Source organism: Eriocheir sinensis, chromosome 24 (assembly GCF_024679095.1).
Source record: "Eriocheir sinensis breed Jianghai 21 chromosome 24, ASM2467909v1, whole genome shotgun sequence".
Taxonomy (NCBI): domain Eukaryota; kingdom Metazoa; phylum Arthropoda; class Malacostraca; order Decapoda; family Varunidae; genus Eriocheir; species Eriocheir sinensis.
Window position 1 is genome coordinate 5,624,798 of NC_066532.1, and position 10,338 is coordinate 5,635,135.

The window sequence follows — 10,338 nt, forward strand, 5'->3', positions numbered from 1 at the left end:
TGATATCGGGTCTAACAGCGCAAGTCTTGACTATAATGGATCTTGGTTGGCCTTAGTGAGCTCAAGACACAGTATCCTTGTTCTAGTATTCCATGGTGACGGCGTTCAACACTTCATAATTATAGTCTATATCTGTGACTCCAATTGATATCGGGTCTAACAGTGCAAGTCTTGAATGTAGCGGATCTTGCTTGGCCTTAGTGAACTCAAGACAGACACAGTATCCTTGTTCTTATATTCCTTGGTTCAGCACTTCATAATCAAAGTCTGTATCTGTGACTCCAAATGATATCGGGTCTAACAGTGCAAATCTTGAATATAACGGATCTTGCAAGAGCTCAAGACAAGACACAGTATCCTTGTTTTTGCATTCCTTGGTGACGGCGTTCAGCACTACGCACCACGCATCGCCGCCTCCTCTTGCTGCCTCCGATCAGCACATTCCTGGCCCCGTGACGTGAGCACCGCCGCCGCCGCCGCCCGCCCCGCCGTCAGAGTTTACAAACACACGACGCGCCTTCCTTCCTGCCCCCTCGCCGCCCTGCCTCCCGCCCCCTCGCAGGAATGTGGCACACCGAGACGCTAGTACCAACACGGCTACTCGCATTGTTGATAGTCTGAGGGCGTGGCAAGGGACGGCACTGCAAGGAAAACCTGAGACAGGCTTTTAGAGAAGAATCGAGGAAGACGAAACTCTGGGATGGCAAGGAAGACAGGAGGACACGAGGAAGAAAACAATGCGTAGTAAGATGATTAAAAATAGATATACGGAAGACGAGGCTGTATGTAAAGGAAGACTCAAAGAAGACTCAAGGAAGACTAAAGGAGGAAACTAGTAAGATAATAATGCATATAGAGAACAAACAAAAAAAAAAAGCAAAAAAAAAAAAAAAACACTTATAAAAACGAGAATTTGTGGAAGACTCAAGAAATACTCAAGAAAGACAACAGCGCTAGGAAGACTCAAGGAAGAAACTGGATACACACACAAAAAAAAATAATAGATAAAAACGTATAAATAGATCAATAAATAAATAGATCAAGTGATAACAAAGATAGATAAGAAAAACGAACTCACACCAAAAAAAACTTCTATAATTATGTTTTTTTCAGGTTATGTAACAAGGAAAAACAAACCTAAATAGAGACCCTTGAGGCTATTATTACCACACACACACACACACACACACACACACACACACACACACACACACACACACAGTAGTTACGTTATCGCTATTTTTATCGTACACTGATGTTATCCGAAGTACCGTCACGCCATAAACAGGAAAATTGACGCTCTTGGGGCTATTTTTATGTAGAAGAAGAACAAGAAAAGATATAAAAAGAACAACACTAATAACATAACAGTGGATCTCTTATCTTTTTTTTTTTTGCCTTCATTCTTTTTTGTCTTTACTGAAGGAGATTTTTTTGTGGGCTAGTTTTTCTTCTTTCTTATTTTGGTTCGTTTCTCAGTTTCAGAGTCGGAGTCGAATTTTTTTATTTTATCCAACTCCACATCCCTGCTTGATACTCCCATCCTGCAAAACCGTCCAAGTCGTAGGCACCAAACTCGAAGGGCAGATCAGGGCAGACAACGCTGCTTTCATCACACAAACAAAGGCGCCCCAGGAACAGTTAGATCGCGACCCATTGCCCCATTGCCATGAGCACACGCAATGCTACCCAAAAGACACACCCCTCCTGCATAGTGATGTGTTCCAGGTACAGCCAGATAAAAAGAAAGCTAAACAGAGGTAGATGACGCAGCGCCCCCTCTCTTAACCCCCTCCTCCTCCTCCTCCTCTTCCTCCTCCTCCGCAATACAAACAGAAGGGGAAGAGGCTACCTTGCGGAAATTCCTCTCAGGTAAACACATTCCACGTGCGAGAGGTGGTGTCTGTAAACAGGCGGCGGTTGTGCAATGTGCTGAGGGATGTGGAGGAGGAGGAGATAGCGTTATGCGTCACAAGGAGGGGCAGGAGAAATTGGGTAGACAGAAGCTGTAGAAAATAGGCATGGAAAAGAAGGAAAGAAGAAACTTGGAATGAAGAAGGGAAGGAAGGGAATGGAGGAAGAGAAGGAAATGGAAAGAGAAAAAAAATAAAGACAGGAAAACAAGAAAAAAAAACACGTAGCAGTGATAAAGGGGAAAAGAAAAGAAGAATTAGAATGGGGAAGAGTAACGTAATGCTGATGATGTATGTGACGTTACGGTGAGGCCCTTTTGTAACGCTTTTGTCTTAGATTGGCGGTGAGTAGGAGTAAGCTGTCTTTACATGTTACGTTACTTTATTGTACTGTAAGGTAACGATTAAGACGTATGTGATGTTAGGGTGAGGCTCATATGCCTTAGATAGAGAGAGAGAGATAGAGAGAGAGAGAGAGAGAGAGAGAGAGAGAGAGAGAGAGAGAGAGAGAGAGAGAGAGAGAGAGAGAGAGAGAGAGAGAGAGAGAGAGAGAGAGAGAGAGAGAGAGAGAGAGAGAGAGAGAGAGAGAGAGAGAGAGAGAGAGAGTCTGGACGAGAGAGAAAGAGAAAGAGAGTACGCCTTCTATGTCTAAAAGAAAGAAAGGTAGACAGAGAGAGAGAGAGAGAGAGAGAGAGAGAGAGAGAGAGAGAGAGAGAGAGAGAGAGAGAGAGAGAGAGAGAGAGAGAGAGAGAGAGAGAGAGAGAGAGAGAGAGAGAGAGAGAGAGAGAGTACGCCTTCTATGTCTAAAGGAAAGAAAGATAGTGTCACGTGTCCTTTAAATAGAGTAACGTAACGCTTAAGATGATATGTGCAGTGTTACGGTTGGGCTCATTTATACCACTTTTGACTTGGTGACGGTGAGAGTGAACTGTCTAGCGTTACATGGGAAAGGACCTTTTACGTTTCTTCATATATGGTAAAGTAAAGCTTAAGATGATGTATATAACGTTACGGTGAAGCTTATAACACCTCTTTTGCCTAGTAGGGACAGGGGCGGCGTTCAAGAGGAAATTGGCTTCTAAATCGCTGCAAGGTTGCTTAATCTATACACTTACAGCGGTTCGTCCTCCTAGCGATAAATGGTTCCTAATCTATATTCTTTAACAGCTCTTGTAAGGGATCCACTACTACATCAATAGAAGACTGTTTATTTATTACATTTTTGGCAGATTGAAAATAAATTCGCTTCTCAGTCAATAAGTGTTTGATATATATTTTTTCAACAGTTTAAAAGGAAACTCACTAATCTAACAGCTTCAAGTTATTTATTCAGACAACAGATTTCGGCTCTCCACTTCAACTCATCTTGCGCCAACCTTACACTCCTAAATTCATTAATCTAGCCTTGGAAAACTGCTAAGTCAAACCCCTTGTGCAGACTCCACGTCCTTACTTAAGCATATGCCGCCACTGTGTTTCCTATTGTTTCTATTGTTATTTATTCAGACAACATTTTTTCGGCTCTTCACTTCAGCTCATCCTTCACCAACCTTCCCTAAGCCTGACACTCTTAAACTGGTTGCTCTGTCCTTGTAAAACTGCTAAGTCAGACCCCTCGTACATATGTCCCCACTGTCATTCCTTTTGTTTCTGTTATTTATTCAGACGACATTTTTCGGGTCTTCACTTTAACTCATCCTGCGCCAACCTTCCCTAACACTTAAACTGGTTACTCTGTCCTTGCAAAACTGATTCGTCAGACCCCTCGTACAGCCAACCTTCCCTAACACTTAAACTGGTTACTCTGTCCTTGCAAAACTGATTCGTCAGACCCCTCGTACAGATCCCAAGGCTTTACTTAAGCATATGCCGCCACTTTCTTGCCTGTTGTGCTTGTCACTTTAGATTGGGAAAATGCTTAGTCACATCACATGAGCAGACTCCTCTTCTGTACCTAAATTTATGGATATCCTTCCTTCCCAACACCGTCTGTCCTATTGTTTGGGTTACTTTACATATATGAAAACTGCTCAGTCAGACCACATGAGCAGACTCCTCTTCTGTACCTAAATTTATGCTTGTCCTTCCTTCTCATCCATTGTCTTTCCTATTATTTGTGTTACTTCAGATCGAAAAAACTGCTTTGTCAGACCACATGGGCAGACTCCTCTTCTATATCAAAATTAATATATGCATTGTCTTCCCATCCACTGTCTTTCCTACCGTTTATGTTATTTATATATGGAAAACTGCTTAGTCAGATCACATACGTATAGAAGAATCCAATCCCATCTTCACTTCCTTACTCCCGAATGCTTACCTTCTGTTCCTTTCGTTTTGTCGTAAGGGGAAAATTCGTAACGCAATCCCCTTCTCACTTCCCTCCCTTCTCCCTCCCTCCCTCCCTTCCTTCTCCCTCCTTTCCCTCCTGACACTTCCTTTCCTTCTCCCCTCCCTTATTTCTTATACTTCCCTCCCTTCTCCTTCCCTCCTCTCCTCAAAACTGCTCGGTCATATCACATACTAATAAGAGTCCATTGCCATTCTTGCTGCCTTCCTCCTGAATGCCTTCCTCCTGCTCCTTTCCTTTCCTTTTGTCTTAAGAGGAAAATTCTTTCTACTCAATCGCTAGAAACTGCTACGTCAGATCCAATATATTCTGACCCCAATACATTTCTCCTCTGCTTTCTCTCTCTCTCTCTCTCTCTCTCTCTCTCTCTCTCTCTCTCTCTCTCTCTCTCTCTCTCTCTCTCTCTCTCTCTCTCTCCTCTCCTCTTCTCTTCTGTTCTCTTCTCCTTATTCTCTTCTCTTCTCTTCTCTTCTCCTTATTCTCTTCTCTTCTCTTCTCTTCTCTTCTCTTCTCTTCTTTTCTCTGCTTGGGTTCGGGCATTTCGTTTGAAGGATTATTTATTTTATGGTAAACGTCGACAGCCTGCCTGGTCATATTTTTTAGTGTATAGATAAATTCCTGGACAACAAGACACAGTAAAAAAAATAAAAAAAAGTGTATGGGGCGGAGGGGGGCGAATGTGTGTGTGGATGGGGGGGAAAGTGTGTGTGTGAGTGTGCGTGTGTGTGTGTGTGTGTGTGTGTGTGTGTGTGTGTGTGTGTGTGTGTGTGTGTGATAGATATAGGGTCAGGGTGAGGGAGAGAGAGAGCGAGAGAGAGAGAGAGAGAGAGAGAGAGAGAGAGAGAGAGAGAGAGAGAGAGAGAGAGAGAGAGAGAGAGAGAGAGAGAGAGAGAATGACAGTATCAAGAATTTAGAGTGAGATAGCACACACTCTACCCTTAAAACTCCCTACTCTAATATTTTACACACCTTTTCCTATTTACATTTTTCACCCGTGCAGTTTTAGGGTTCCATTAATATAAATCAAACAGAGGCAGACAATTTTTTCCTTCCGCTTATGAATTTTGCTTTCCGTTATATCACATTTTTATCGGAGCTTTTTAGATTCATCACAGACAGACACACGTTGAGACTGGCAGACAGAAAAACAGACAGACGTAGAGACAGACACACAGACAGGTTTTTTTTTTTTCATGGACGTGTTTTTCGTTAGTTATGAGTAGGGAGGGAAAGGTTTGTGTGCCTGGACGGATCTTGTTGTGAGTGAAGTATGTGCAGTTTGTTTCATGGCGAGTTGATGAAGTGTGTGTGTGTGTGTGTGTGTGTGTGTGTGTGTGTGTGTGTGTGTGTGTGTGTGTGTGTGTGTGTGTGTGTGTGTGTAGGAGGGTCTGCCTTTCTGGTTACTGAAAAAAAAAGTCATCAGTGTTATGTTCAATGGTTACTATACTACCACTACGATATATAAGACAAAATCCCATCTCTAGCACCTCTACACTTTGGTTTCAACACTCCAGGCTAAAGAGACGCTGTACCTGCACTTCCACCCCCACCTCCACCACCTCCACCACCCCCACCACTGCCTCCATCTTCTGCACCCCCTCCATCTCCACTACCTCTTCCACCTCCACCCCCTCCATCGATTCTACCACTTCCTCTTTCTTTACCACCTCTCCAATACCTCCACCACCTGTAATACCTTCATCACCTCCAATTTTAATCTTAACGGGTTGTGCAACTTCAAATTTGGCGGGGTAGAGAATGAGAACCTGCCAGCCAGTGAGCATATCTCTCTCTCTCTCTCTCTCTCTCTCTCTCTCTCTCTCTCTCCGTAACTATATGAGGTATGATAACACGAGAGATCTCAGATACGTAGAGCACAAAATTTTGATGCTAAAGTGTTATGTTAGTCGTAAGGAGGCCTGGCGGGAAAAATAAAAGCGGAAATAAGAAAACAAATGACTATCGCCGCAGAGTTACCAGATCCTCGTCCTCGGAACACAGCATCCATCAATTTCAGGCCCAATAGCTGTTCTCGCCACACCACTAACAATATCCAATCAAACTTTGTGTTAAAACCGTAAATTATCGATGCGTCTTTGATATACTTATTGGTCAGGAACCGTATTGGATATTCTCAAACGCTTCGCCTCTTACGAACTCTAATTTGACAAGGTTTTGTAAGAGTTGTCGGCATTTCCAGGGATAGTTTTATGACCCTGGTGGTAGTTTAACCCTTCCTCTGTACCGTGAACCTTCAAAAACACTTATAAAAACTCGATTAATCTCCTTTTCGGCCTTTTCAGATAGTGGACATGATAGGTGGAAGTGTCTGAGAATACCGCTCCAGGTAATGTTGCATCTCCGGCTCTCACGCAGGCGCACGCAAGTCGCTCAGCCGCCTCCACCACACGCCCGCGGAATGGCCGGCTGGGTCCAAGTTTTCCTCAAATTCGCGGTAGTGTTCCCAAGGCCTGGCTCCTCCTGCCTTCACTGGTGGCCATGGTGAGTGTTGATCTGTATTGGCCTCTCATCAGTGTGTTAGGGAATGAGTGGGGTGTGAGGGGGGAGTGGGAATGTGGATTAATGAGGAATGAAGGAGTGGCGAGGTCGCGGGAGGGATGGTGTGTTGAAGTCTTGGTCGTGCTCGTCTGCTGCATTGCATTATAAGTCTTCCGAATCTATTGCAAGGAGTGTATTAGGATGCGTATAGAGGATATAACATACACTAAACCTCTTAAAGCCTTAGATAGAGAGTACTGGAGGGGTGGAAGTAGTGGTATAGACGAGGGCAATGAGTGAACTAGGGTTTGAAGCTTCGTGCAGTTGATGTGTTGATGTGTGATGGCTTTCCACAAACCTAATTTTAAGTGATATATTAACCCGAATCTCTTACAGTGAAGATATTAAGATGTGTACATTGGATATAACACACACGAAATCTTCTAAAGACTCGAATAATGAGTACTGGAGGGGTGGATGTATTGGTTTAGACCCGAGCTATGAGTGAACTAGTATTTGGTGCTTCGTGAATTCTTCCCTGCATGTTTTTTTTTTTTTTTTTTTTTTTTTTTTTTTTTACGCCCTTGCACTGTCTCCTCTGCTGTAAAAAAAAAATGGTGTTGCTGGGGGTCTTTGCATTAACCTAACCTTGAGTGATACATTGTCAATTTGATTACGGCTTAAGTAATGGATAGACGTATTTGTGAGCAATAAATTGAATGAAACAAAGACTGTCGACTGCCTAACAACCATTACCCCCCCCCCCTCCATCACTCCCCACACCACCGCTAACCTTCCTTCAAAAAACTTGTCCTGTATATAGAAAAAAGATACACTAATATTTATTCGACTCAATTACTGATGTTTGTCGCTGAAAGGTGAAATATTTGTTTAAGGAAAGAAAAAAAAAGATGTTTGCATCGGGCGAGTGATTATGTGACAGGCAAACATTGGTGAGTTAGCGGGACTGAGTAAGCGAAGGTTTGGCCAATAGTTTGTTTTGGTTAGTTAATGATTGCCGGCCGCGACTCGGTGTTATAACAAGCAGGTTCAGGGTTTGGTAATTGTTGTGTAAGTGGCGGTTTGTGAGGTGTTGAGAGTGACAGCAAATAGAAGACTTGTATGGAGGTAAAGGTGAGCTGGGGGAGAAAAAGATGTATTAAAGCATTCGTAGTAGTAGTAGGAGTAGTAGTGATTGTGGTTATAACAAGCAGGTTCAGGGGTTGGTAATTGGTGTGGAAGATGTGGTTTGTGAGGTGTTGAGAGTGACGGTGAATAGAAGACTTGTATGGAGGTAAAGGTGAGCTGGGGGGGAAAAAAAGGTATATTGAGGCATTCGTAGTAGTAGGGGTAGTAGTGGTAGTGGTTATAACAAGCTGGTTCAGAGTGTGGTAATTGATGTGTAAGATGTGTATTGTGAGGTGTTGAGAGTGACGGTGAATAGAAGACTTGTATGGAGGTAAAGGTAAAGATTGTCCTTTTTCTTTCTTTTTCATTTTTTTTTCATTATTTTTATTTTTTTCTATTTTTTCATTATTTTTTCTATTTCAAAACTTACATTATAACTTTTCTTTAAATTTTCGTTTTTTATGCAAAGGTTTAAGTTAATTGGACAATGTTTTTTCCTTCTTACCCTTTACGAGATATATATTGGAATTCAAGCATCATATCAAGCTCTCATTTTCCCTTCTCAACATTTCTGGGAAACAAAAAGGAAGTCAAGGAGCGTATCAAGCCTTCAGTTTTGCATACAACTATAGGGAAAAAATATATACCACTTTCGTTTGCCTTCAGGGAGGATCGAACTCCCGGCCTCTGGTTTACTAGACCAGCGCTCTAGCCACTGAGCTATGAAGGCACGGTACTGTTATGCAATAGCAACAGGTAGCTTTCCATCTTATGTTTTCCTTTTAAATACCTAAGTCTGGTAAGACAAAATCTATCCCGGTATCATCTGCCTTCAGGGAGGATCGAACTCCCGGCCTCTGGTTTACTAGACCAGCGCTCTAGCCACTGAGCTATGAAGGCGCGGTGTGGGCGAGAGGGGTGACTAGGGTACTTTTGCTGCTATTACTACTACTACTACTACTACTACTACTACTACTACATCTACTACTACTATATTATACTACTACTTCTACCATCCCCAACTCCATCACCACCGTCCCTACCACCACCACCACCACTACTACTACTACTACTACTACTACTACTACTACTACTACTACTATTACTACTACTACTACTACAATTACTACCACTACCAACATTACCACTACTGCTACTACTATTACTACTATGCCTATACTACTACTACTACTACTATTACTACTACTACTGCTACTACTACTACTGCAACTGCTACTACTACTACTACTACTACTTCAACCACTAAAACTATACTATAGCTATCATCATCACTAATGTTGAATTGAACTGATTGATTGATGGAAAGGGATGTATGAGGTAGATGAAAGACAGAACAGAAATGAAATGAAAGGAAAATTAGATAGGAAGAATAAATGACAATAGGGAAACAGACTTTGGAATGGGACAGTACGAAGAAGTGGAGGAGAGAGAATAACAGGAAAAAAGTGGTGAAAAGGCAGAAAAAGAAGAAGAAATTGAAAAAAAAGTTGAAGTAAGAATAAAGGAATGACTGGAAGAGAAGAAAGCAGGAAATAAATAGATAATGATGAAAAAGGGAGACAGATGGAATGAGACGAAAAGGAAGGGAAGAGAAGGAACAGAGAAAAGAAGAAATAAAGGTGAATGGGAGAGCAAAAAGCGATAAAAAGAAGGAGGAAAACCCAAAAAACCTTCAGATAGGAAAGTAACGAAGGAGGAAAACATGAAAAAGAGAAAATAAGTTGACGTGGGAAAAAAAAGGTGATTGAAAAAGTAAAAATAAAGTTGACGAAGGTGACTGCAAGAGTACAAGAGTTTTTTTTTTCTTCATTTTATATTCGTTTTTTCTTTCTAATCTTTTCCATTTGATATTTTTCTTCTTCTCTTTCTCTTCCTCCTCCTTCTACTACTACTACTACTACTACTACTACTACTATTGCTACTACTACTACTACTACTACTACTACTACTACTACTACTACTACTACTACTACTACTACTAGAGAGAAAATAGCCATAGGAAAATAAAGAAGGAAAAAGATGAAAATTGTGAAGAAGGAAAAAAAAGATGACTAGAAGAGTAGAAACCAATAGAGAGAATAACAAACGAACCCAAAGACCCTGAGTTAGGAAAACAAAGAAGACAAAGAGGGACGGCGGAGATGAGAAGACGAATTGGCCATTTCTAGGAAGCGTCCCGGGCCGGTTCTGGGAAGGGAGTCGCAGGCTGGACGTCACTAGGAGAGTCAACAGGACGAGGTCACAGAGAGAGTAAACAATGGGAACTTTCCTTGCTTCGGTGGGGTGTGGAAAAGACAGATGGTGAAGGGGAGGAGAAGAGAAGGAAGGAGTGGAAGAAGAAGGCAGAAGAGAGAAGAAGAAGTGAGGGGAGAGAGATAAGGAGAGGGTAGGAGGAGGAGGAGAGGGTAGAAGGGGAAGAGGGGGAGG

At 42.2% G+C, this 10,338-nt stretch overlaps 2 non-coding genes across 2 annotated transcripts; both read right to left on the reverse strand.

Annotated features, from left to right (window-relative positions):
* Window positions 1-8,547: 8,547 nt before the first annotated feature.
* Window positions 8,548-8,620, reverse strand: Trnat-agu (transfer RNA threonine (anticodon AGU)). The gene has a single exon. It is a non-coding gene; the product is annotated as a tRNA-Thr (tRNA).
* A 97-nt stretch (window positions 8,621-8,717) lies between these two features.
* On the reverse strand, window positions 8,718-8,790 carry Trnat-agu (transfer RNA threonine (anticodon AGU)). Its single transcript has one exon. It is a non-coding gene; the product is annotated as a tRNA-Thr (tRNA).
* Between the last annotated feature and the right edge of the window lie 1,548 nt (window positions 8,791-10,338).